Source organism: Rattus norvegicus, chromosome 2 (assembly GCF_036323735.1).
Source record: "Rattus norvegicus strain BN/NHsdMcwi chromosome 2, GRCr8, whole genome shotgun sequence".
In the NCBI taxonomy this organism is placed as follows: Eukaryota; Metazoa; Chordata; class Mammalia; order Rodentia; family Muridae; genus Rattus; species Rattus norvegicus.
The window spans coordinates 96,936,986-96,964,823 of NC_086020.1; the positions used below are offsets into that span (position 1 = coordinate 96,936,986).

Genomic DNA, 27,838 nt, shown 5'->3' on the forward strand with positions numbered 1-27,838 from the left:
TACGTTTGAAGACAAGGGTGCAGACAGAAAAAATTAAGATGTATATTCAGTGTCCTAGAAACTGAATACAGTGTGCAAAGCCAGCCCAGAGGAAATTAAGACTAAAACCCAGAAAGACCAATTATAAATCCTTAAGCTTAGTGTTTAACTTCAGCATCAGGGACACTCTGGGGTAACGCCCCAGGAGTTGGCATACCATTACCCCCATGGCTTTGCTCATTGCAGTACATGTGGCCACTTTAATAGGTGATTTCCTCTTCTCTACTTTCCTATTTCCTTTTGGTATGAGAACATTTGTTCTATGCACTCGTTCATTTTTCTTATAAGAAAGCAACGTAGATTGAAGGCTAATAGTGGAGTATATTGTTTTTTGTTTTTGTTCCTATTGTTGTTGTTGTTGTTGTTGTTGTTATTGCATTTTGTTTTGTTTTTAAGACATGGAAAAGATTTGGAATTTTGATCAATGCTTTAATAAGAAAAAACTTCTAGACCCTCAAGGATGGGATGACAGTCTTGTGTATCGTAAGATGGACATGAGCCTTTCGCTGACATTTGTGAAATGCTGTGGTTTGAATGTTGGTTGTCCTCAGCATGCTCTTACCATGACATACTGACTCTGCCAACGATCATGGGTAAGTGTAATACAATGAAATCTCTAAAACCATGAACCAGGATAAATCAATTTTTTGATAAGCCAATAATGTCAAATAGTTTGTTTTAGTGATATTGATCAGCCATATTGGCCAAGAACAGTGTCCATAATCTTAAAGCTCTGTCATAACTTGATGAAAATTTACTTTGGCCCAATCTCTGATGAACTAATTATTCTAAATAGGGGAGAAATGGAAAGTGAAGAAATAAAGCTATCAGTTCTAAGCCATTGATGCTTAAATTTAATTTTATTAACACACCACAGGTCTTAAGGAGTTCTAGAATTTATTTTGATAATACTAATTCACATTTTTAATATTCTTCTCCATCCATGATGGCATTCACAGAGGCATCCACATGTGAAGTAAACTTTAGGTAAAAAGATACATATTTTATATCAAATACAAAAGCCAACTTTCAATGTTAATGCAGTCATTACTGAGTGAGATGTGAGTAGGATGTTGTCAAAGCGTCCTTTTGATGATTCTTAGCACCATTATGCCAAATGTTAACATATATTCCCATTTCATTTGATTGATTATTTGAATCATCACGGCTTTTTAAATAAGGTGAAGATTATGACTAAATTGGAAAAATGCACATGTGATATACTTGTTTTGTAGTTTCAATATATTTTTCACAAAATTGACAAAAACATTGGCACAAATTTATTTTATTTTCACAGGAGTAGACACTTATACTTTTTACTGGATATTGAAACTTTCTTAAATATTTATATATTTTCATCATATTTTTGGTTCTGATGTAATATTTTATATAAATTTGCAGACATTTTATTTTTAAACATAGTGACTAATAAACATTTAGCATATAAGCATAGCATTGAAACACATGAAACTGGCCTTTGGAACTTTCCACATATATTTTGTATCTTTTCTTGTATCTATTTCTATGCCACACATGCCTGGTCACCATCTTTACAAGGGACTATTTAAGAATTTAATTGGAATATATATGAATATGTACATATATTTAATTGAAATATATTATGAGTGAGTTCTCATAAGACAAGGTTGATGTACTGTAGACTTCTGATATATGATTGCAGTAGTTACAACTGCTTATTTATTGTTGATATTTATTCAAAATAATTTTGAATGAAGAGAAACTTCAGGTAATAAGATTAAGGAAAGGATAGGGCAGATTGAACAACAATTGGATTGCCCTTCTCATTCCATGTCTGCTCAGACTGACTTTGTAGCTTCTTATCTACTGAGGCTGATAACAACAACATTTACTGGTGATTCAGAGTGTTCTGAAAAAAGAAAGGTAATGATTTATCTTCCGTTTTCCTTTGGAGATAACTGGAAAAAAAGGAGATATGTCATTACAAAGCTTGAGACTTAAATGTAAAGCCAGGGGGTCCAATTATGGAGTCCATGCAAGTTTTGTAATTGACAAAGAATCTAATGTTGTTCTAATTGAACAGTTTCATTTACAACAAAGGCAAATGACAACTCAAACAGGTGACATATCTAAATATTTAAATGGAGTTAATCAGGACTGCAGAACTATAGCTCCATAAGTCCATGATATTTACAAGAGATTATTCTTTTTTTTATTTAATGAAGTGGAACACAAAGTAGGCACTGTTTTTTTTAAAGCTTTTTCCAACAGTTCATCTATATGAAATGCAGTAATACTCAGAAGGCTTTGTAAATCATAAGTTTTTAATAGGTTTTATTCTTTTCTCATTAAAACAGAGATAAAGTAAAAATTGATATAATCACATTTGTTTTCTAAAATATTTGGTGTAGCATTCATTTTAAGTGCAGTGTACATAATTGGAGCATGAATGATTTTCACAATTATTCTAAAACTAAGAATAGTATTGATAGTGCTTAATGTGAAAACACTTTGTCCTCAATTCCATATGGAAGGAATAAAATATGCAGTCTGTTTTCAGGACAGTTTCATTAGCATTTCATTACACTTTTAACCCTCAATTTTTATTCTTTTAGAGGCTATTATAGGGGCCAGTAATGGTATCTTATATATTATAAACAACAGTTAGGGCATCAGGAAGACTGTGAAGCCCCTTCTTGTGTTGAAACGTGATAAGGTAAGATTATTCAAGCTTCTTGTACTTATCTATTCTTACTGAATACAGGTACAATACAGTCAATAACAAATTTTAAACTATGTTTTGTTGGAGATCTTTGTGTGCATAAATATCCATTTTAACAAGTATATTAGTTAGTGTATCAAGAATACAATTAAAGGAAAACTCAAAAGTTCTGGACAAAATATAAATCTGGATTTTAATAACAATCCAGAAATCATATATTCATGGCAGAATTATTCTCAAGACATTATTTCAACTATGATGGTCTGTTAGTACTCAGAGAAAGGAGGAATCTTTTCTGACATTCAATAAAAGTTCTCTTGTATAACTAAAGGCAATTTCATTTGGCTTAGTCTTTTGTAGATCTTTAGAATTGGCAAGCTGCAAGTTTCTCATTTTATTTGATAATTCTTCAGTTAGACATAACCTATAACTTTGGAAATTTCTTTTAAAATTTCCTTTAGGTTTCAGTTGACTGACTGTTAAATAATCCATATTTCTTCATAATTATGATTTAAGTTAGATTTTGTTATATATAAAAATTAATATGTTCAGAAATTTTTTTTGCTATGTTTAAAGTACATAGCTAAACTCATGGTATTTCTTCTGTGGTGACTCCAAGTCATTTCAGGCATATTTAAATCTAGTGGCTTTTCTCATCTCACATATGCGTGGTTCTTTCTTGATCTAATGTGATCTCGCCCTGGATGTGTGTATATCTTTTCTTTTTCCTGAAAGCAGTATGATTTGATTCTGCTCAGATATATTAATATTGTCATTGCAAATAATTCACTTGGCAGAGACAAAAACGTTCAGATGTCAACGTGATTAGAAAAGAGGGTGAGACACAGGAATAAGTGAAATGGGAATTTTGGAATTAATCAAGATAAGAGGACTGGCACCTCATATTTTACCGAAACAAAGCACAGAGTAGAAGCATTATGGACTTCTTGCTGGCCTTATCCCTCTTCTACAGTACCTTATAATTAGTAGATCATTTATTTAACTAGTCAGTTCTACTTCAAGCTAAAATGGTAAGTAGACTGCTGCTTTTTTATCTATTTTCTCCTCTACTCACAAACATCTTGATTTTGTCTATTTATGAAGCCAGACTAGGTAGACATAAATAAAATCTAAGCAGGAGACCAGTATTAAAAAGCATATAGAAGAAGACTTCCTTGCTGATAAATACTCGTAATTAACATAGTCTTGAGATTAACATCATTGGAGTGATATGAGGAGCTTTTCTTTTAGTTATGTTTAGATAACTGGCAGATGTGAAAAGCCTGTTCCTCTTTGACTCCTCCATGTCAGTGTTCCGATGTAAAACGATCTTTCCACAATTTAATACAACTAAGTGTCCATCTGTCTCTCAGAGCTAAATATATTATTGGTTTCTTCCTGTCAGGAAATGAAAGTGTGATGGTGCAAAGGCTAAAGACATTTGGATCTCTGCAAACTTACCTTCCTGCTCACCACCTTCCTCCTACCCTCCCTATATTGGTATTTAGCTGTAGTCACATATCTGTGACTACAGATATGTGTATATCATATTATGTATAACATGTGACAGGGCCACTGAAACAAGTCGTCTGCTTATGCAGCCGGTAATAAAATAGCATTTTTAAAAATGACAACCACTTTGCCAAAAGGTAAGCTTTCAAATTATATTTCAAAGTTGGAAGAAGTTTGGTGTGCCATAGCAGACAAGTGAAATAAGGCCACATGACTGTAAATCGTCCATGCTTCATATTAGTAGGCTTTGGCACCTATTCTCTGAAAAATCTCATATCTGTTTTGTGTGCACCTTTACAGGACAGAATGCAATAAAGGATTTTATTTCAACCAGGTCATCCTGATTTGTTTAATGACACTCAAAATGGTCAAGTGTAAGAATAATTCACAGAAATTTCAGTGTAGACTAAAAAGAGTATTTGACATTAAACATTTTGTGCTACCTCCTAATTGAAAGAATACAGAGCAACCTCCTTGTCTTTTGCCCTTTTTAGATCATTTGATTGAATAAAATATTTTTGAAATTAATCTGGGTCAAATAATATTCTTTTCCAACCAATTACTGATGTTGTTAAGAAACTATAAAACATAACAAAACAAAATAATAAAAAATAAAACCAAACACTGATCCACCCATTCCTGCCATGTATATTGATACTTAGCTATAGTCATATTTTCTGTGAATCTATAAGAACAGGTTGTCTGTTTATATAGTCAATAATAAATAGCATTTTTTTCAGATGGTACCCACTTAACTTTGCTGAATGGCGAGCCATCAAACTACAGTCCAATGAACTGAAAATGCCAAATCTTTTCTTCATATTTGTATTGAAAATAGATGATTTGATTCATTAGATTTCTGTTTGTGTCACAGCAATGTGACCGGTATGCACAAAAGCAGTAGTAAAGTACAGAATATATTCTGTATTTGTTAAAAAAGCACACAATAGTTTTGACAAATGTTTCTTTCAACATGGAAAAGTCGTGCTATATATGAGGATTCAATGATATCCTTGAAGATTTGATGGAGTCAGAGACGTACTTGGAAGAAACTGGGAAAAAATAATTTCACAGAACTTTATAATTAATAATGATTAGTGGGCAAAATACTTTGATATTTTCCTGAACTTGTGAAAATCATATTGCCCTCACTTGCCAACACATTTATAGTTCATATCCTATAGGTGCACTTGCCATACATACATATTACATAGCTTTATAAATGTATCTCATATGAATAAATGGATATAACATTTTTAGAGTTTCCTTAATGTATGTGTTAACAAGAGATTGGAATAGATGAATAGAAAGTCTTTCAAGATGTTCTTTTATAATAAACTTACCAACCACAAAGCTCTACACAGAGGGAATGTATTTAAAGAACCTACCGTGAGAAGCATGAGCTTCACTGGCATTCCTCAGAACAACGAACTTCCTCAAGTTTCATTGTCGGAATATGTCAATTCTTATGAAGGACATATGCCAGTTGAGATATGACATTTCTTTTCTTTTTGTTACCAGGGATACTTTCTTATAAGAGCCTAGGAAACATGAACAAATATTCTTTTTGTCTCAAAGCAAACCCCAGTGTATGCTACATTCATAGAAAATTATGCTTATTTGTCCACCTGATCTTCAGTGATTTAAATGATATAAATAACATGATATGAAGATTATGAACCCAATTGCTTAATTATATTGTTGTATATTGCTTTTTATTCCTTTGGAGGTCATTTCTCTGACTATTCTATTTTCCTCCTTCAATAAATAACTTCATTTTACTAAATGCTCTGGATTAACACATATACAATTAACCAGATTTCTAATCACATTTTCTTGAAAGGCAGCATTGGGATTGGAGATTAGAGGCAGGCTCAGGAATCCTTATGATGAGTTTGCTTTAAAACCCATGCAGGCTTACTAACCTACTTTTCCATATGCTTCTTTGAGTGATTGTCTCTGACCACAAGCACTGAATGACTGTGCTGATTAAATTCTGTGATCTTCTCTCTGCATCTAATTCATCTTGTCAGGTATGGAAGACCAATGGCTTCATTTGAAAGAGAAAAACCCACAGAACCAAAACAAAAATTAAAAAAAAAATGTAAGCTTTGTTCTTTGACCTTTAATTCTAAGAAAAATACAAACACACCCAGGCACACTAGTGGCAAATACTGATAGTTAATTTCTGTTAGAAAGAGACAAGGGTTTTTAAAGCATGAAAATGAGGCTGCATTTCAGAGTGATGGCCATTTTCTCCTCTGCTGGAGAAAGGCCTCCGAGGTCTCTGTCAGATTCTCACGCGCAGCTGTGAAGTTTCTCCGAAACTAGGCGGTTTATCTCACAAATCTGTGCAAAGCTCCAGTGAATAATTTATAGCAGGTATGAAGTGACAAGTTAAACACGCCCATTTTGTCTAAAATGCTACAAAGGCACCACACTGTAGGGTGAGGGGAGCCGGTCGATGGGAACCTGAGTTTGTCTAGAAGAGACCGTACTGCTGTAAAGAAAATGAAATGTAATGAGATCCCCTTTCATGCATAATTCATAGGAGGAAACATGACTGCATAAGAAGCCATGGGTTTTAACAAGGCAAGTCTGCAATCATGCACATTATCTTCCCAGAGGAACTTTATATAACACTGGTCAAGAAGCAGAGAATCCTGAGAGCCAGGACAAAATAAAGCTGACAGGTTTTCAAATGCAGCTGAATCTACTATAATATTCAATGCCAGTAGAAGAGACAATTGCTATTTACCCCCGAAAATACTGTTTAGCTAAGAATCTACTTTAAAACATTTGTTATCTCCACGTCAAGTTGGAGGTTAAAAAATAGATTCCCTATCAATACACAGACAAGAAGTGCTTATGGCATTTTGACTGACTATTGTGGGTTAGGTTAAACTGTATTTGGCAGTAATTTTCACTATTCTGGCAATATAAAGGTAAAAATGTAGGCAGAAAAGAGGCTTCAAAATGATAAAGTTTTGGTAACTGTAAACATAAAACTTAATTCATTTGTATTTTAAGCAAAATGTTATTATTCAGTTTTCAAGCCTGACATTCAGGACTAACAGAAGCCTAATTTCATTCAGAGTGTTACGTGTGCAGCATTTAGTTGACAATTATAGGAAAATGTTGACTAAGTCTTTGAGAGCTTTAAATTTATCACCTCCAAGCCCTATGGAGACTTTCCTCAGTCTTAAAGAATGACAAGTTGTCCTGGAGTCTCATAACAGTCCATGAGGACTGAGCAGGTTATATTAAGGATATACGATAACAATTAGTTAAAGTACAGGCTATGGTTTTAAAGAAGAGTAGAGGACAGTGTAAGTATGAAGGGGCAAAGGAAGGGAGAACTGTAGTGGTTGTATTGCTTTGTATTATGTCATGCATTATATTATATAGTAATCTCGAAAAAAATGAAAAAAGAAATGAATAAGAAATGAAGTCTAGTCAGGAACAAGAGAGTAGTTTGCAAAATATACAAGCTGAAATGCTGTGCTTTGTGAGTTCCACTCAGAACTGTCAATGCCTGAGAAGCAAACAAGATAGCCACATTGATTCTAGTGACATCTCCGTGTTTCTGACCATTGGTTGATAATGGGTGATGTGTCATCTGGTCACCAACGTGACTGATTCTTTAATGCAGGTATTTTTTCATCTTATGTATTTTTTGATTTAGTGAGTCAGTGGTTTTGTGTGTGTGTGTGTGTGTGTGTGTGTGTGTGTACAAGTACTTGTGCATTCAGGCATGCATTCAAAGGCATGCACTGTGGTACATATGTAGAGAGTCAGACAGAGGAAAACTTTCAAGAATCACATCTACCATGTGGGTTTCAGGGAATGAACTTAAGTTGCAAGGCGTAGCAGCAAGCCAGTTTACTGCCGAGCCATCTCGCAGGCTTTGTCTTTTAAGATCCACTGTTAAATAGACAAAGCTTCTCTTACAAAGAGCTCAGGTTATATGGCCTTGATATTAAAAAAATGTAATCAAGATAAAATAACTTGTGTTCATCTGTTTGCTATTACTCAAAACTGTTTCATATTTTGACACTGAAAAGAAGTCTGTGTTTAAGTCTTTTAATAATTTAATGTCTGAACATGAGGATTTAGTTTGTGTCACAAAACAAGTGGAAAACCTAGCAAACAAGCACCTATAACATACATAGACATGATCACAGAGTTCTCTTCTCTCCTATATTCTTTGTTTGCTTGTTTTATTTTCTATTTTAAAATCATATTCTTCAAAGATGCACTAAGAAATTCAGGAGCTGATTTTGGTATGCTTAACTTTTCACAGTAATTTGCTAAAATATAGTCTTACTGTGCTTTTAAAAGAGACCTACAGAAGCTGAAGGAATGGTTCTTGAGTCTAGTGCTTGCACAAAACACAAGGGAAGGAATGAGTACGGATCGCCAGCATCTTTGCAAAAGTCAGTATGGCAATGTGAAACGTAACTCTAGTACTCAGGACATGAGAAGGCTGATTCCAGGCATCTCACTCCAGCCATGCATGACAATTTTGGTGAGTGAAAGTTGCTGTCTCAAAAAATAATCCATAGAAGTGACTGGGTGAATAGGGAAGACATTCAGATGTTGAACTCTGACCTCTGTCTCCCAAAGAGTTAACTCTCAGATACACACACACACCCACACACACACACACACACACACACACACACACCCACACACACACACACACACACACACACACACACACACACAGTGGGAAAGCAGATGGGGGACAGCACCATGTCCCCCAACACAGCTACCTAACATGGGGTTGTCTTCATCGAAAAGAGCTTCCCAGCAGTTTGCAGTGTTTTTAACCCTAACAGACTTTAATGATTTGCTGCTAGCTTGCTGACTTTGAGATAGAGTGGAGAAAAAGAATAGTCAGTGTAACATGTCCGCCCTATTCCTGTCTACTTTAAGGTGAGAACAGGTGATCAACATCTGTTTCCTCTACCTGACAGATAGGTTCGTCTGTCTCTTCTCCACAGTTCAGCACACTGCTGAGAAATCTGCTGCATCGAAGGATCAGTTTCAAGTTCAAAAAGAATTTGTTTGCTTGTACACCTGTGTTCTAAGGGAAGTGCTCTATTGCTTATGCCAGTTGGGAGACTGGCTGAATTCTTTAGCATACATAAAAATGCAAAGTGCCTGAAATGGGAATCAAATGATAACATTATTAGAATTCCCTCTTGGGGTCAGATGAGCTCCACAGCTGCATTAGGAAGCTGTGCTTGGGTAAAGCTTCTGTAGTCTGAATTTGTTTCCTGCTTGTTTCTCTTCCTATGAAAGCAATGCACATATTAAATATCTTATAAAGAACAAAGAACATTTGAAATAAAGATGCGACAGAACAGGACATGAGTTATAAATCTTACATAGACAGAGCTTTTTGAATGACAATAGATAAAGCTGAGATCAATTCCTGCAAATTCTACCTCCTCTACTGGACAACATGTTCTGTGATTAGAAAGAATAAATTCATGAAACCAGTGTACCTTTTAACCTTTAATCAAATGAAATACAGTTTTATCACCATCTTCTAAAGTTCAATAATCATTCTGTACACACATAGAACACTGGCACTGCTGTGGCTTTGTCTCTGCCTCAATTCCAGGCTCCTAGTTCATCATTCTCCTATAACCCTCATTCAATTAGCTCTGATCGCAGGACATAGAAAAATGATGGGTTTCCATGTGAGTGCGCGCGCGCGCACACACACACACACACACACACACACACACACACACACACAGAGAGAGAGAGAGAGAGAGAGAGAGAGAGAGAGAGAGAGAGAGAGAGAGAGAGAGAGAAGGCAAATGATTTGTCCATTAGTATATCTATTAACATGTGGGCTATGGGGCTTGCAGAAGGGTCCACTTTAAGCAGTCAATGCTCTTCAAAACTAAGCCATATATCTAGCCCTGGGAATAGTTTTTAATTATATCTATGTTATGAAAGAGCAGTTGGACAAAAGAAAACCATCATAAAGAATTTCAAATTTCAGTGTTTCTTATCAAATGGTTTTAGAAATAAAAACAAAAGAAGATGATTCTGTTGACCTAACATGGGAAGAAATGGTAACTGGAAGCTAGAATGGGCTATGTAGTTTTGTTCAAATTCAGTTTCTGTTTAGATCACGTCATTAGACTAGAGAATTCCATCGTAGTGGTGGAAGTTTACAAGAACCGCTGTGTTGATGGAAACATTTACCATAGCTTATCCATTTGTTAGAATGATTGCCACATGTGATGTCATTAAGAAGATACAGTAAAGGAGCATGCCAGACACAGTTATGGGCAAAGGAAGAGGAAACACTGTAAATGGTCACTGCAAATGGTCTGTCAGGTGCCATTAAATGAAAAGTGGTTAAGTTCTATCAAGGGCAATTTTTATCTGAAATTTCAATTAGATGAATAGGTGGCTATCTTATTACTTTGTTTAGAGTATCTTTTACTAATCTTAACCTTAAATACCACAAAGGGTAGCAAAGTAAAATGATGTTAATTGTAATCATGTAAAATCTTATTAACATAGTTTATGTTCATCAAAATATTTCTGAGAAATGGACATCTTAAAATCTTTTTATTAGGTTCATTGCTGTTGATTTGATTCCTTTTTGAAAATATTCATAAATACCAATGATAAATGTGAGACTGTTATCAGTGGCATAATATAGATGGAACAAAGTATACATGTGTGTCAAAACTCTTTATTTTAAATATCTTTTGCGCAATACAAGTTACAAGACTATAATCCAAAATGAGTGCCATTCAGAGTCTGACTAAGCTTATTGTGTGTAAAAATGGAAAAGGGGCTGTGTTACTAAGACTGACCAAAGAAGAGATTCCTAATATCTTATGATTTGTATGGTCACTGTTAACTGCAATTGTAACATGAACATATTGCCTATAAGCCTGTGCTCTCCCCTTTAAACACAAAATAAAAAACAAGAAAAACAAAACAAAACAAATGAACCAAAATAGAAAACCTTTTACAGCGTGAGTTGTTTCTACTTAGGATTGGACATCAGTGCATTGATCTGAGTCTGGAGATCTTAGGCCAACTTAACAACCTGTGAAAACTTCTCAAATGGGGTAACAATATCCTAAAGCAGAGTATAGTCAGAGCTGAATGTGGTTTACACTTCAGACAAGATACTAGCTTTGTGCCTATTCCATTCTGGGAAGAGAGCCATTTTCCTAAGAGCCTTGAATGGGCTCCATTGCTATCACCCTAGAATGGTATGGGTATTGTCTATATTATTGATTATTAAAAAACAGAAAGATGACCAATTGCTGTATATATTTATCTTCCTTCCTTCTATCCTAACGTCCATATAATTTGCACAAAAGAAACTGAAACCTCTTTTAACACATTTGTGTTATTATATGTGTCACAATCATGACAAATAGACACTTGAAATTAATTCTTACAATATTTTGTACTTTCTGTACTATTTAGTATTTCCTGTTTTTTAACGGGCTTAGAACATATATGTTTGGCTCATCGTTTATTTTACAAATTCAAATTTAGAAGGTACTAGTCTTAAGTATGGAAATAGTGAGGCTGTATTTAATTGTATTTAAGAGCACTAATTGCTTTTGTGTAAGAGCAAGGATAATTTCCAAGCATCTATGTCGTTCACCTGTGGTTCATTTGTTTCTTCAGTTTCAGGGAATCCAGCACCCCCTTCTGACCTGCATGGACACTAGACACCTACATGTAATATGTATACATAAATAAGGAAAAGCATCCCTATCATGAAAAGATTTTTTTAGATGTGTAAATCATGAGAGGATGCAGTGTGACTACTTATCTCCTTAAGGTGTCTGAAGTTCTAAATGGGTGACCCCCTGTCATTTCCCTTGTCCATGATGAATATGGCTTTACTCTTCTTTACCTATTCTCTACTAAGTTGGTTTTCTGACTTGGATTTCTAGTCATCTCCGGAACCTGTCCTCTGACTTAATTGCACCTCTGGAGAACCAGGAACAGCCAACACATAAAACACTGTTTCTACCTCTAGATCACTATGCCACCAGAAGGATCTGATGTATTGTCAGAGAGAAATTTGAAATGCCTGTCTTAAACTTTAAAAGCTGAGCTAACTGGCTACTAATAAAGTTCCTAAAGAAAAAAGAAAACAATATAGCCACGTGACATTTTAATTTTATTAGAAACTTTGGCTCCCATAATTGGCTTTGTGCTGTGAAGTGTGTGCATCAAGACTAGGAGCTTCTGAATTCTGTGATTGTTTGCATCTGCACCTTTCAGCACTGCTGGCTCATGAAATGCTTGAATTAAGATGAACCAGAGTGCAGCCATTTAGTTTATTTTAAGATGTCAGATGGCTAGTTTTTGGATACCAATTGATGTTTGCTTAGCTGCTTCCTCAGATCAAGGGCTTTCTCTATTCTGACTCACGTAACAAGATGCTTATACATGCTGAATTGTAATCTATGAGGGAAAAACAAGGGCATTGTTGATTGTTCAAAATAAAAATAAAAGTTCTGATTTAGAATGCAGGGAATGAATGGAAAACACAGGCTACATGTATTTCTTATTGTACAACTGTCCTGTGCTGAAAAGGAAGCCCTGGTTTGAAAACAAATGGCTGAATTCTTAGCTGGAAATAGAACAAAAAACTTATTAAAGCTTTAGGCAATGGGACCACTGAACTTTCTGCTCCTATATTCTGGTTTTCTAAGATGTATTGACATTGAAACACAAATGTCTAGTTCTCAAAATTTACTTTGTAAAATGGTTGTAGAATTAATAATGTGACCCCCATAATATATGAGTTTATACAGCTTTTCGAATATGCAGAAAATTTTAGAAAATCTTTGAAGTTTATACATAGTACTCTCAACCACAGGACAAAAAAATGTCATCACTAGAGTCTGGACAATCAAACTGGTCTATCTGTTCAGTGAAGAAATGATGCCTATAATCAGTGCAGCAAACGACCAGTGAATTCTCTGACATAAATATCTCACCAATACCATATTTTCAGGCAAGGAGTCCGAAAGGGAAATGTACAAACTGATAGATTGTTTATTAATTTATACATGATAAAACCAAATCCATATATTTCTTCAAACACTAGCTTGATTTTGTGTTAGGTCATATGAGTGTAAAGAACTTTGACTACCTGAGAAAATGTTTCCTGGGTCATGTAGATCTTAACTATTTTAGTGATTATTGAATTGTATATATGTGTCCTAATGCATAGACATATAAAATTTGGTAGATTCATTGGCTTATTCTATACAATATTGGCATTTTTGCCTCTTTTTTCCTTTTATTGGATATTTTTTATTTACATTTCAAATGTTACCCTTTTCCCCAATTACCTTTCCAGAGCCTTGCTATACACTCCCTCTGCATCTATGAGGGTGCTCCTTCACCCACATACCTACTCACTCCCACCTCCCTGCCCTGACATTTCCCAACACTGGGGCATCAAGCCTTGACAGGACCAAGGACCTGTCCTCCCACTGATGTCCAACAAGGCCATCGTCTGCTACATATGCAGATAGGTCCAGAACTGTGTACTCTTGAGATAGTGGGAGCTCTGGGGGCCTGGTTGATTGGTATTATTGTTCTTCTTATGGGGCTAAAAGTCCCTTCAGTTCCTTCAATCCTTACTCTAACTGCTCCAATGGGGACCCATTTTCAGTTCAATGGTTTGCAGTTAGCGTTTGTCTCTGTTTTTGTAAGGCTCTGACAGAGCCTCTTGGGAGACAGCTATATCAGGATCCTGTCAGCATGCACTTCTTGGCATTCCCAATAGTTTCTGGGTTTGGTATCTATATATGAGATGGATCCCTCAGGTGGGGCAGTCTGTGGATGGCCTTTCCTTCAGACTCTGCTCCACGATTTGTCTCCATATTTTCTCCAGTGAGTATTTTGTTCCCCATTATAAGAAGGACTGAAACATTCACACTTTGGCATTCCTTTTTCTTGAGCTTCATGTGGTCTGTAAATTTTATCGTGGGTATTCTGATTTTTGATCTAATATCCAGTTATCAGTGAGTACATACCATGTGTGTTCTTTTGTGATTGGGTTACCTCACTCAGAATGAAGTTTTCTAGTTCCATCAATTTGTCTAAGAATTTCATGAAGTCGTTGTTTTTAATAGCTGAGTAGTACTCCATTGTGTAAATGTATCACATTTTCTGTATCTATTCCTTTGTTGAAGGACATCTAGGTTTTTGCCAGGTTCTGGCTATTATAAATAAGGCTTCTATAAACATAGGGAACATGTGTCCTTGTTATATATTGGGGCATCTTTTGTGTACATGCCCAGGAATGGTATAGATTGGTCCTCAGATAGTATTGTGTTCAATTTTTTGAGGAACCACCAGACTGGTTTCCAGGTTGTTTATACAAGTATATAATCCCACCAACAATGGAGGAGTCTTCCTCTTTCTCCACATCCTTTTCAGTGTCTGCTGTCACCTGAGTTTTTGATCTTAGCCATTCTGACTAGCGTTGAAGGACACTAGTTCTTACTGAAGTTTTAGAGGTATTAAGAAGCTCGACCTGCTAGAAAGTAGGTAGGTTATGGAGTTCCTGTGAAGGACCCTAAGGGCTTTTGCCAGCTTTCTACCTACCACCTGAGGTCAAGATTAGTCCACGTACCAACTTCCTGCCTCTGGTTAAGGCTAGGCCAAGTTTCATTCCCCACCTACAGTTCTTGGGAGGAGCAGGGACATTATTGTAAAACCACAGAATGTACTCACTGATAGTCACCTGACCCTCTGGCCCCATATAGAGTTCAAATGCATGTCATATGCTTGCTAGCCAATAGATTACAAGGTCAATATGCTTAGCCAATAAGTTTAAACTGTAACCTTGCTTATGTAGCCTATACCCATAAAAAGTATAAAAACTACGTGTTATAGTTATTTGGGGTCAGGTTCTAGTCATTATCCAAGAGTGACTGATTGAAGGTAGACCCCTACTCACCAGAAAATAAACCTCTTGCATTTGCCCCAGACTCTGTTCTCGTGTCTCGCTTCAGGGGTCTCCTGGTAGTTAAGATTCACTTGGAGCCTTACAGTGTGAAATGGAAACTCAGAGTTGTTTTGATTTGAATTTCCCTGATGACAAAGGATGTTGAACATTTCTTTAGATGCATCTCAACCATTCAATATTCCTCAGTTGAGAATTCTTTGTTTAGCTCCGTAGCCCACTTTTTAAAGGGGTTATTTTATTCTCTGGATTCTAATTTTTTGAGTTCTTTGAATATATTGGATATTAGCCCTCTACCAGATATAGGATTGGTAAAGATCTTTTCCCAATCTGTTGGTTGCTATTTTGTCCTATTGATAGTGTGCTTTCCTTATAGAAGCCTGGTGATTTTATGAGGTTCCATTCTTGATCTTATAGAATGAGCCATTGGTGTTCTGTTCAGGAAATTTTCCCCTGTGCCCATGTGTTTAAGGCTCTTACCCACTTTCTCTTCTATTAGATTCAGTGTATCTGGTTTTATGTGGAGGTCCTTGATCCACTTGGACTTGAGCTTTGTACAAGGTGATCTTCATAGGAGGGTATATGGAGACAAAGTTTGGAGCAGAGACTGAAGGAATGGTCATTCAGAGCCATATATGTATACACACACACACACACACACACACACACACACACACACACACACACATATATATATATATATATATATATATATATATATATATATATATATATATATATATATGTAATCTCCAGCAAAACTAGATAATATTGATGAAGCCAAAAAGTACATGCTGATAGGAGCTTGATATAGCTGTCTCCTGAGAGGCTCAGCCACAGCATTCCAAATACAGAGTCGAATGCTAGCAGCAAAGCATTGAATTGATAATGGGATCCTGTTGGAGGAATTAGAGAATGGATTGTAAGAGATGAAGGTGCTTGCAACCCCGTAAGAACAAAAATACCAACTAACCAGAGCTCCCAGGGACTAAACCACTATCCATAGGCTATACATGGACAGACCCATGGCTCTAGCAGCATATGTGGCAGAGGATGGCCTTGTTGGTCACCAATGGGAGGAGAAGCCCTTGGTCCTTCCAAGGCTGGACCCCCCCAGTTCAGGAAAATGTCAGAGGGGTAGGAAGAGGATGTGGTTGGGGAGGGGGAACACCCTTGTAGAAGAAAGGGAGGGGGTTAGGATAGAGGGCTTATGGCTGTGAACCCAGGAAAGGGAATAACACTTGAAATGTAAATAAAAAATATCCAATAAAAAATACAAAAAAATGAATCAATTTAATTCTTCTACATGCTGCCCACTAGTTGAACCAGCACCATTTATTTATAATGGTTTGCTTTTTCCACTGGATGGTTTTAGCTCCTTTGTCAAAGACCAGGTGACCATAGGCGTGTGAGTTCATTTCTGGATCTTCAATTCTAAATGATCTAACTGCCAGTCTCTGTATCAATACCAAACAGTTTTATCACTATTGCTCTATAATAAGCTGGAGGTTAGACATAATGATTCCTCCAGAAATTCTTTTATTGTTGATAATAGTTTTCACTATTCTAGGTTTTTTGTTATTCCAAATGAATTTGCAAATTGCTCTTTCTTACTCTGAAGAATTGATTAGGGCTTTTGATGGGGATTGCATTGAATTGCTTTTTGTTAGACGGCCAATTTTACTATATTAATCCTATCAATTCATGAGCATGGGAGATCTTCTTTTCATCTTCTGAGATCTTCTTCATGTTCTTTCTTCAGAGACTTGAAAATCTTGTCATATAAAGCTTTCACTTGCTTGGTTAGAATAACACCAAGGCATTTGATATTATTTGTGACTATTGTGAAGGTTATTGTTTCCTTATTTCTGCCTCAGCTTGTTTATCCTTTGAGTAGAGAAAGGCTACTGATATTTTTGACTTAATTTTTTATCTAGTGCTTTTTGTGAAGTCATCAGCTGTAGGAGTTTTCTGTTGGAAATTTTGGGGCCACTTAAAGATACTATGATATCACCTGCAAATAGTGATATTTTGACTTCTTCCTTTACAAATTGCTCTGGCTAGAACTTTGAGTCCTATATTGAATAGATAGGGAGAGAGTAGGCAACCTTGTCTAGTCCCTGATTTTAGTGGGATTGCTTCAAGTTTCTCTCTATTTTGCTTGATGTTGGCTACTGGTCTGCTCTCTATTGCTTTAGTATATTTAGGTATGCACCTTGAATTCTTCCTCTTTCCAAGACTTTTAACATGAAGGGGTGTTGAATTTTCTCATATGCTTTCTCAGCATCTAATGAGATGATCATGTGTCCCCCCCGCCCGTGTTTGTTATTTAGTGTTTTATGTTGATGGATTTCCATATATTGAACCATCCCTGCATCCCTGGGATGAAGCATACTTGACCATGATGGATGCTCGTTTTGATGTGTTCTTGGATTCAGTTTATGAGAATTTTATTGAGTATTTTTGTGTCGATTCTCATAAGGGAAATTGGTCTGAAGTTCTTTTTTTTTGTTGGTCTTTGTCTTGTTTATGTAAGCATTGTTGTGGATTCATAGAACAAATTGGGTATTGTTCCTTTTGGTCCTCTTTTGTGGAATAGTTTGTAGATTATTGGTATTATGTCTTATATGAAGTACAATATTCTTTTAAAATTAAAAGTCCACACACGTAATACACTGCAAACATATTTGTACACTTTTATCAATATAAGTATACTTTATAGACTTGTTGAAAGTTTCTGTTCCTGAAATACTATAGTACCTATCTACAAAACTACATACAAAAAGCTAAAAAGTGACATTGTTTTGAACAAAAATAAAACGGCATCTATTAAGTATCTTTCTGGTTGCAAATAAGGTCCCTTTAAACTATAAGCATATGTAAACACACACACACACACACACACACACACACACACACACACACATATGTACTCACCCAGCATCTTTTTTATGAATTTCTATTGGAAGACCTCATATGCAAAATGTTTGCTAGTGGGAGCTATTCTACATGATATAATGCTGGGTGCTTTTGCCTTGGGAAACACTTCAGAAGATTGACTTAGTAAACTCTGTCAGTGGCCCATAGATGAAGATCCCAGTAATCTAAGATGAAGTTTTTCCACTTCCCTAAGTCTGCAAGAACATCTGTAAATGCTCATTACAGAAGTGGTGGCTAGGTCTGAAGGAACCACAATAAAAGAAGAAACTGGCAAGATGTGGCAACAAGATATCATTGACAGTGTTAAAACAATGACCTCAGTGGGGTCCAAGATACATTTTTAAGGTTGCCTTTCCACATACACAGATCTTTAAATTTAGTTGACTTATCTCTTCAACAGTTTGTATCAAACAACAACATCTGTGCAATGCAACCGATTAAAGTGTTAATGAAGATGGATCTACCAAGGTTGCCTGGTTGCTTATGGAAACCCACACTTGTATAAAATCTGTAACATCAGTTGTTGGTGAACATGTGTTTCTCATGCCAAAGTTTACTTTCAACCATATTACAGATAATATGTTACATGAAAGTCATACTATAGTTTAAAAAGATCCAGAGATAAATTATTATATTTCACATATTCCAAGTGTTCTTTTAGATAAATAATAGAATTCACTGAGATACACTATTCACCATTTTATATCTTTTACTATGATTCTTAACATTCTCTACAGTTAGTAATTAAAAAAAATTTCTATCTTCGCTTTGTGGAAAAATTAAGAGCAGTTCTTTGTTTGAGAAGTAACCCGAAACACACACACACACACACACACACACACACACACACACATACACACACACACACATTCACAGGCACACAGAAAAACACACAGACACACATATTCACAGAGACAGATAGACACAGATAGATGCCCACACAGATAGACACACACACAGAAATATATACAAAGACAGACACACAGAGATATACACAGACACATACAAACATATACACACACATACACACACACACACACATTCACAGGCACACAGAAAAACACACAGATACATATACCCACAGAGACAGATAGACACAGACAGATGCACACACAGACAGACATGCACAGGGAAATACACAGACAGATATACACATCCACACACATTCTGCTTTGATTTGAAAATCTCAATTAGCATTTATCACAAGGTGGGATGACTATTATTTTCTAAAGCCAAAATACTTTAACTTGGAAGATATTTTTGTTGTTTCTTAAATTGTTTAATTTTTAGAAAAGGTTGCTGATTGACTTAAAACAAAAATTGTTTATTTTTAAATGAAGATCTATTTTATTTTGGAATATAAAGTCTACTTGGTAGGTCATGAGAACCTTAAAAAAAAACCCTAAGGTTAAAAAAAGTGACAGAATTAACTAGTTAAAATGATGAAATTAGTTTCATGAAATACATGTTAAAGATACCTGTGTACATGCCTGCATTTGAAGTGTGTGTGTGTGTGTGTGTGCGTGCGTGCGTGTGTGTGTGTGTGTGCGTGTGTATGGTTATAAAGATTGGGTTGCACGACAGAAAGTGTTCCTTACTTTGAATTGAACACAGCAGAAACAGTCTACAGTCCAGGGTCGTGGGCTTTCGAATAAAACTTAGACTGTGCGAGGTTTGACAGTCTGAACGGTATAAACTCTCAGTTTCCCTAGATGGGACTTTCTGAGGATCTTAAGCTCACAGATTTCTCTTTCACACTTTTATTTTTAATTAACACCCTTTTCAGTTTCTTTTCTAATCAATATAACCTTAGCACTAGATTTTTACAGCATCTTTTGATACTGAATATTTGTACTTGTTTCAAATTTGGAGGAAAAGTCAATGGTATCCAAAGATTTATGTCAACACTTCTGGTTTTCATTTGCTTTTCACATTCATCTGGAAGGCTCTGTGTTGGAATGTCATAGAAATGAGTACTTTGTAAAATCTTCATGTCATTCCTCACCAACTCTACATACATGGACAGACAAACAAACACAAGTGTATGTGCATGCTCACATACACATTTTCATAGAAAGTAAAAGCAGCTCAAGAAATGAACCTCCTTACCTGACTTTGTCATGGCATGATGTAGAAAATTGGTAGGAGTGTTTAGCGGCTGGGACCTCAGTGGCTTCATAAATCACCAGGTAAACAAAATGAATACGTCATCCCCAACCCTGATGATCAGTGACATGGAAAAGTGCAATCAGCATCAACTGTCTGAACACAATTAAAATATGGAGAGACCTTGGCTGAGGGGTGTGCTTCTGAGTGTTCCTAAGTGTCATCTGCTGCTAGAGAGGTCAAAATGAGCACTTGGTGCATTACAATCTATTACTCCTACTACAGCGAGGCTGTTTTTCCGTAAGCAAATTAATATGAGTGACCGATTTCTGTCTTTATCATAGTTGAGAAAGCTAATATATCTGCTGAAGGGCACTTATTTAAATAGAAAGCAAGCATATGTAAAATACCTGACAGAGACTTTGATATAAAAAGAACCTGACCCCATTTTAAAGGTAAAAGTTTATGAAAATGATGTTATTAAAATAGTTGCTATTTTAATTATGTGGAGGAAAATTTGCCTCTGTGGATAATTAATTTTAGTCTTTAAGATTTCAGAATAGCATGCTTTTTAATTTTTTTGATGTGCTTTGGTCAAGGTGTGGGGTTATTGCAGCTGAGATGGTACAGGGATCTGTGGTCCCTGTGAATCACACTGGAAATGCTAGCAAAAGATGTCATACTACACACAAGGCACCCATTTTAACACCATGATACAATTACTGGCCTTCAGCTTGAGCTTTGGTTTATTTATATCCGCCCTTCTGCAGATCCTCATGAAGTGCCATCCTTCTTCACTCACTATGTTAGAGCAGATGTGTGAACACTGGAGGAAAGACGCCAAAGCAGAGTGTTTATTATTTGATGCTGAAGATAATCCAGAGAGACAAATGTCCAATGTTTGAACTCAGAGGCTAAAGATAAATATTCCACACACTCATTTCTCATTGACTGCCAAATAAACAATAGAATCCCTACTTTTAACTACTTAATTCATTTCTGGCAAAGGATTTCTTGAGGAGAAGAATTGTCTGACAGAATAGGAACATGAAAAATACTGAGAAAAATTTGCCATAAAAGCATAAACAAAGAGTTAATAACAACAGCAACAACAATAACAGAATCGTATTAGTCTGGAATTATTTTCTTTTTTAAAAAAATACTTTTATTGGTTATTTTGTTTATATATTTCAAATGTTATCCCCCGTACCGGTTTCCCATGTGAAAACCACTTATGCAATCCCCTCCTTTTCTATGAAGGTGCCCCTCAACTCACCCATCCATTCCTGCCTTACTGCCCTAGCATTGGCCTATACTAGGGCAATGAGCCTAAACAGGACCAAGGGTCTCGCCTCCCACTGATGTCAGATAAGCCATCCTCTGTTACACATACAGTTGGATCCATGGGTCCCTCCATGTGAATTCTTGGTTGGAGGTTTAGTCCCTGGGAGCTCTGGGGGGGTCTGGTTGGTTGATATTGTTCTTCCTATTGGGTTGCCACCCCCTCAGCTCCTTCCTTTCTCTAACTCCTCCACTGGGGTCCCTGTGCTTAGTACAATCATTGACTGCAAGCATCCACATGCATATCTGTAAGGTTCTAGCCAAGCCTCTAAGGAGACATCCATATCAGGCTCATATCAGCAAGCACTTCTTGGCACCTGATCCTGTCCTCCTTTTTCCCCCCTCCATTCTTCCTCCCAAGCCCTTCCCACACTGTATCTCCTGGGATTATTTTGTTTCCCATTCCGAGTAGGACTGAGGAATCCACACTTTGATCTTCCTTCTTCTTGAGCTTCATATGGTCTGTAAGTTGTATCATGAATATTCTGAGCTTTCCCCCACCCCTTATATCCACTATCAGGGAGTATGTACCATAATGGTTCTTTTATGACTATGTTACTTCACTCAGGATAATATTTTCTATTTCCATCCATTTGCCTAAGAATTTCATGTCATTGCTTTTAATGGACAAGTAGTGCTCCTGTGTGTAAATGTACTGTATTTCTGCATTCATTTCTCTGTTGAGGGACATCTAAGTTGTTTTGACCTCTGGCTATTATAAATAAGGCTGCTATGAACATAGTGGAGCACGTGTTCTTCTTATATGTTGGAGCATCTTTTGGGTATATGCCCAAGAGAGGTATAGCTGCATCCTCAGGTAATAATACTATATCCAATTTTCTGAGGAACCACCAGACTGATTTCTAGAGTGGTTGTACCAGCTTGCAATCCCAGCAACAATGAAGGAGTGGTCTTCTTTCTCTAAATCTTTGCCAGCATCTGTTTTTACCTGAGTTTTTGATCTTAGCCATTTTGACTTGTGTGAGGTGGAATCTCAGGGTTGTTTTGATTTGCATTCCCCTGATGGCTAAGGAGGTTGAACATTTCCTTAAGTGCTTCTCAGTCATGTGAGATTCTTCAGTTGAGAATTCTAACTTTAACTCTGTACCTCATTTTTTTTTAAATAGAATTATTTGGTTTTCTGTGGTCAAATTCTTGAGTTCCTTGTATATTTTGAATATTAGTCTTGAATCGGATATAAAGTTGCTAGAGATCTTTCCCAATCTGTGGGTTGCCATTTTGTCTTATTGATAGTGTCCTTTACAAGAAGCTTTGCAATTTTATGAGGTCCCATTTGCTGCTTGTTTATCTTAGGTCATAAAACATTGGTGTTTTGTTAAGGAAATTTTCTCCAGTGCACATATGTTTGAGGCTCTTCCCCATTTTCTCTTCTATTAGATTCAGTGTATCTGGTTTTATATGGAGGTCTTTGATCCACTTGGACTTGAGCATTGTATAAAGGGATAAGAATGGGTCAATTTGCATTCTTCTACATGCTGACTGCCATTTGTTGAATATGTTGTTTTTTTCCCACTGGATGGTTTTAGCTTTTTTGTCAAAGATCAAGTGACCATAGATGTGTGGGTTCATTTCTGGGTCTTCATTTCTATTCCATTGATCTACAAGCCTTGTCTCTGTACCAACACATTGTGGTTTTATCACTATTGCTCTGTAGTAAAGCTTCAGGACAAGGATGATAATTCACCAACAAGATTTCTTATTGGTGAGAATAGTTTTCACTATGCTAGTTATTCTTGTTGTTCCAAATGAATTTGAAAACTGTCCTATCTCTGTGAAGATTTAGGTTGGAATTTTGATGGGAATTGCATTAAATCTGTAGACTGCTTTTGGTAAGATGATCATTTTTACCTTGTTAATCCTGCCAATCAATGAGCATGGGAGATTGTTCCATCTTCTGAGGTCTTCTTTGATTTCTTCCTTCAGGGAATTGAAGTTCTTGTCATATAGAACCTTCACTTGCTTGGTTAGAGTCACAAGATATTTTATATTATTTGTGACTATTGTGAAGGGTCTTGTTTCCTTAATTTCTTTCTCAGCTCATTTATCCTTTGAGTAGATGAAGGCTACTGATTTGTTTGAGTTCATTTTATATCCAGTCGCTTTGCTGAAGTTCCTTTATGAGCTGAAGGAATTCTCATGTTGAATTTTGGGGTCACTTAGGTATACTATCATATCATCTGCAAATCTTGATATTTTGATTTCTTCCTTTCCAAATTGCTCTGGCTAAAACTTCAAGTACTATATTGAATAGCAAGGAAGAGAGTGGGCTGCGTTGTCTAGTCTCTGATTTTAGTGGGATTGCTTCAAGTTTCTCTCCATTTAGGTAGATGTTGGCTACTAGATTGCCTTATATGACTTTTACTATGTTTAGGTATGGCCCTTGAATTCCTGATTTTTCCAAGACTTTTAGTATGAAGAGGTGTTGAATTTTGTCAAATGCATTTTCAGCATCTAATGAGATGATCATGTGTTTTCTTTGAGTTTGTTTATATATCAGATTTTATTGATGGATTTTTGTATATTGAACCATCATCCCTGCATCCCTGGGATGAAGCCTACTTCAGCACAGTAAATGATTATTTTAATGTGCTCTTGGATTCAGTTTGTGAAAATTTTATTGAGTAATTTTGCATCAATATTCATAAGGGAAATTGGTCTGAAGTTCTCTTTCTTGGATCTTGGTGTGGTTTCGTTACTAAATTAACTGTGGCTTCATAGAATGAATTAGGTAGTGTTCTTTCTGATTCAATTTTTGGAATAATTTGTAGAATATTGGAATTAGAGCTTCTTTGAAGGCCTGATGGAATTCTGCACTAAAACCATCTGGTCCTGGCCTGTTTGTTTGTTTGTTTATTTGTTTGGGACACTTTTAATGACTGCTCCTATTTCATTAGGAGATATGGTACTCTTCAGATCCTGATCTTATCCAGGATCTTATCTGATCCTATGGTACTTGGTATCTGCCTAGAAAATTATCTACCTCCTCCATATTTTCCAGTTTTGTTGAGTATAGACTTTTTAGTAGGAACTGATCAATTTTTAATTTCTTGGTTTCTGTTTTTGCCTCCCTTTTTGTTTCTGATTTTGTTAATTTGCATGCTCTGTGCCCTCTGGTTAGTCTGGTTATAGTTTATCTATCTTATTGAGTTTCTCAAAGAATCAGCTCCTGGCTTTGTTGATTCATTGTATAGATCTCTTTGTTTCTACTTGTTTAATTTCAGCCCTGAGTTTGATTATTTCCTGTCATCTACTCCTTGAATGTATTCACTTTTTTTTTGTTTTAGAGTTTTCAGATATGCTGTTAAGTTGCTAACATATGCTGTGTCCAATTTCTTTATGGAGGCTTTCAGAGCTATGCGTTTTCCTTTTAGCACTGAGTTCATTGTGTCCCATAGGTTTGGGTATGCTGTGCCTTCTTTTTCTTTAATTCTAAAAAATCAATAAATTCTTTCGTTATTTCTTCCCTTACCAAATTATCATTGAGTAGAGGGTTGTCCTGGTTCCATGTGTATGTGGAATTTCTGTTGTTTTTGTTGTTATTGAAACCCAGCTTTAGTCTGTGGTGATATGATATGGTACATTGGATTATTTCGATCTTCTTGTATCTGTTGAGGCTTTTTTTAATTAGATATATTTCTTTACTTACTTTTCAAATGTTATTCCCTTTCCCTGTTCCCTGTCCACAAACCCCCATTCCCTCTCCCTCCCCCACACGGGTATTCCCCTTATCCATTCCCCTTATTGCCCCCCTCATATTCCCCTGCACTGGAGTCAATCTTGGCAGGACCAAGGGCTTCCCCTTCCACTGGTGACCCAACAAGGCTATCTCTGCTACATATGTAGTTGGAGCTCTGGGTCAGTCCATGTATAGTCTTTCAGTAGTGGTTTAGTCCCTGAAAGCTCTGGTTGGTTGGCATTTTTGTTCTTATGGAGTTGCATTGTATTATTTCAATCGTCTTGTATCTGTTGAGGCTTATTTTTTGAACTTTTATATTTTCAAATATGAAGAAGGTACCATGAGGTGCTGAGAAGGTATATTCTTTGGTTTTAGGACGATAACTTCTATAGACATCTATTAAATCCATTTGGTTCATATCTTCTGTTAGTTTCACTGTATCTTTGTTTAGTTTCTCTTTTTATGATCTGCCCATCGGTGAGAGTGGTGTGTTACACTCTCCACTATTATTGTATGAGATTCACTGAACACATTGAGCTTCAGCAAATTTCTTTTATTAATGTGGGTGTCCTAACATTTGGGGCATAGATGTTCAGAAATGAGAGTTCATCTTGGTAGATTTTTCTTTTGATAGATATGAAATGTTCTTCCTCATCTTTTTTTGATAACTTTTGATTGAATATTTATTTTATTAGATATTAAAATGGCTACTAAAGCTTGTTTCTTTGTACCATTTGCTTGGAACCCCTTTTTTCCCCCAGCCTTTTATTCTCAGGAAGTGTCTGTCTTTGTCACTGAGTTTCATTTCTTGTATGCAGGAAAATGCTGGGTCCTAGCTACATGTCCATTCTTTTATTCTATGTCTTTTTATTGGGTAGAGAGATGTTAAGGACCAGCATTTCTTTACTGCTATTTTCGTTGTCAGAATTGGAATTATGTTTGTCTTTTGGGTTTGCTGAAAGAAGATAAATTTCTTGCTTTTTCTTGAGAGTAGTTTCCCTCCTTGTGCTGTAGTTTTCCATAAATTATCATTTGCAGGGCTGGATTTGTGGGAAAATGTTGTTTAAAAATGGCCACCATCTAAGTCATTTGAGAATTTTGCTGGGTATTATATTCTGGGCTGTTATTTGTGTTCTCTAAGGGTCTGTATGAGATCTGCCCAGAATCTTATGGCTTTAGAGTCTTTGTTGAGAAGTCTGGTGTAATTCTGATAGGTCTGCTTACATGTTACTGCTTTTAATATTCTTTATTTGTTTTATGCATTTGTTGTTTTGATGTGACAAGAGGAATTTCTTTTCTGGTTGAATCTGGAGTTATATAGGCTTTTTAGATTTATGGTCATCTTTTTCTTTGGGTTTGGGAAGGTTTCTTCTACAGTTTTGTTGAAGATGTTTACTGGCCCTTTGAGTTGGGAATCTTCACCCCCTTCTGTGATTATTTTCCTTTAGTTTGGTTTTTTCATTGTGTTCTAGATTTCCTGGATGTTTGGGTTAGGAGCCTTTCGCATTTTGTATTTTTCTTTGACTGCTGTGTCAATGTTTTTTAATGGTATCTTCTATATCTGAGATTCTGTCTTCAATCTCTTGTATTCTATTGCTGTTGCTTGCACATATGATCTATTTCCTAGGTTTTCTAAATTCAGGGTTGTCTCCCTTTGTGATCACTTCATTGTTTCTATTTCCAGTTTTAGAACCTGGATAGTTTTGTTCAATTGCTTTACCTGTTTGGCTGTTTCTCTGTATTTCTATAAAGAGACTTATGTGTTTCCTCTTTAAGGCTTCTACCTGTTTACCAATGTTCTCCTATATTTTTTTAAGGGATTTATTTATGACCTTTGTTTAAGTCCTTTCTCTTCATCATGAGATGTGATTTTAAGTGAGAGTCTTACTTTTCTGGCATGTTGGGGTATCTAGGGCTTGCTGTGATGGGTGAACTGGGTTATGATGATGCCAGGTAGCCTTGGTTTCTGTTGCTTATGTTCTTGTTTTTGCCTTTTGCAATCTGATTATCTCTGGTGTTACCTGGTTTGCTTGTCCCTCCTGTGATCCTATGAGCCTGTGATCTTAGGCATGTCAGCACTCCTGGGATACAAGCCCTCTCCAGGCCAGATTAGGGTATGGATAGCTGGGGCACATGGTCAGCCTTGGGGTGCAGATGGAAACCAGAAGGACCATTAGTCTGTTGTATTTACTAGCAACTGAAGGTCAAGCTTTCAGGAGAACACTATAATATTGTTAGATCAGGGATCTCTTATGCCTTTTACTGACAGGATGTGTAAGTTTTTTACTTGAACCTAATAAAAACACTAACCCTAATTCAATTATATATGCAAAATGACTCAATTTACAAAATATAATAAGATCATTGAGTGTGGTTTCAAGAAAGGATGTGCTCAATAAATTACTGGTACAAAATGCTACTTTGATTTCCAAAAAGATTTATTGATGGCAGATTGGATAATTGATTTAGTAGTTATGACAATCATTTTTACTTGTCCATTTAAATC

General features: G+C 36.1%; 1 long non-coding RNA gene across 1 annotated transcript in view; it reads right to left on the reverse strand.

The window, feature by feature from the left end:
• Nucleotides 1-21,022: 21,022 nt before the first annotated feature.
• LOC120100775 (uncharacterized) overlaps nt 21,023-27,838 on the reverse strand; it is a 91,343-nt gene continuing 84,527 nt past the window's right edge. The window contains exon 4 of the long non-coding RNA XR_005500799.2: nt 21,023-21,120. This is a non-coding gene — a long non-coding RNA (uncharacterized LOC120100775). The remainder of the gene's footprint in view (nt 21,121-27,838) is intronic.